This window comes from Arachis duranensis, chromosome 7, assembly GCF_000817695.3.
Source record: "Arachis duranensis cultivar V14167 chromosome 7, aradu.V14167.gnm2.J7QH, whole genome shotgun sequence".
Classification (NCBI taxonomy): Eukaryota; Viridiplantae; Streptophyta; class Magnoliopsida; order Fabales; family Fabaceae; genus Arachis; species Arachis duranensis.
The window spans coordinates 35,864,284-35,865,964 of NC_029778.3; positions in this window are offsets into that span (position 1 = coordinate 35,864,284).

Here is a 1,681-nt window from a genome sequence, read left to right on the forward strand (position 1 = left end):
CCTTAAAAGGGTCTTAACAATATTTTCTTGAACCGGCCCCGCTTTCTTTCTTGTTTTTGTCAGGGCCTTTCAGGCCCAAATGAAAATCTAACGAAACAAACAGAATTGCAGCCGAGACTTGGTGCTAGTGGCAGGATCTGCTGTCTCGCAAGTAGCTGCACCCGGGTTCAAGTCCTATGAGAAGAAAAATGAGCCCTTAAATGAACTCATGTAGTGTGTGTGAGTGTGTGTGGGTGTGTAATACATGGGTAATGCCTAGGATTAGGGGCTGTCTAATCCATTTGACCAAAAAAAAAACAGAATTGTTTTTCACTGACTAATGACATGATCTCATTCTTCTAACTAGGGGTGCACATGGGTCGGGTGAAGTCGGGTTTGATGGGACCCAGACCTGACCCGAAATATACACCGGGTCTATTTATTAGACCCGAACCCGACCCTAGACCCGATGAAACCAATACACTTTCGGGTCACAATTATACCGGGCAAAAACCGGGTGAAAACCGGGCCGTTAACATTACATTCCGTTGATACCTTCTTGTAAGCTAGTATGTAAAAATATCTAAATTTCCAAGACTCCAACCATTATTTAACATAGTAAAATTCACTTAGAAAAATATAACAAGAACCAACTATTCTTTAAAAATAAAGCATAACCACAATCAATACTAAAGCAAAACTACAATCAATACTAATATTGTCTAATAATACCAAATATTTAAATCAATACAAATAACACAATATTATGCATTAGTCTAAAGTCTTATGCATTCTAAACATAAAACATTAACTTATAGTCTTATAATGACTAATAACACAAAATATTAAGGTTTACAATACTTAAATCCCACATAAGAATAGTCATGATCCATCACTAATAACACAAAATATTAATTCTGTATGATGACCGGGCCACCGGGCCAACTTCGGGTGACCCGAGCTATGGCCCGGACCCGACCCGAAATAATGACTAGGTTTATTTTTGAGATCCTTACCCGATCCTAAACCCAATGAAACCACACCAAATTAGCCCCTAAAGTGTTCAGGATCGGGCCGGGCCTTCGGGCCGGGCCGGGTCTGTGCACCCCTACTTCTAACGGATCTTCTATGCGCTGCGCGGCTCAACTGCGGAGCCATCTCCTTCCGGCTTCTGCTTCTTGACTTAGGAATCTGTCTCTTGTCCTTTTTGCTACGTGTCAACCCGACGCTGCCTCTATTCTATCTCTGTAAAAATATGGTTTAATTACTCTACAAGTTCCTATAGTTTTACCGAATTTTTAATTAGGTCTTTATAATTTTTTTTTCTTTTCAATTGGGTTCCTGTATGTTAATTTTTTTCAATCAAGTCTCTGTTAATGTTAAACATTAAAAAAAAATTAGTGAATTGTGAAATTACTTGTATACCCTTAGGGACCCAATTGAAAAGAAAAAAAATATAGGGACCTAATTGAAAATTCGGTGAAACTATAAATATTCAATGAAAGATATTCCTATAATTCCTATTTAATGATTTTACGACATGAAAGATATTCCTATAGTCCTTTTTATTTTGTCACTATCATTCTTCTACTTATTTATATACAAATTGTACCAAAAATATATTTTTTTACTTTCAAAATACCTTATCTTAAGAACATACAACAAAAAGGAAGGGATAAAATGAAACAGAAATGGTAGTATA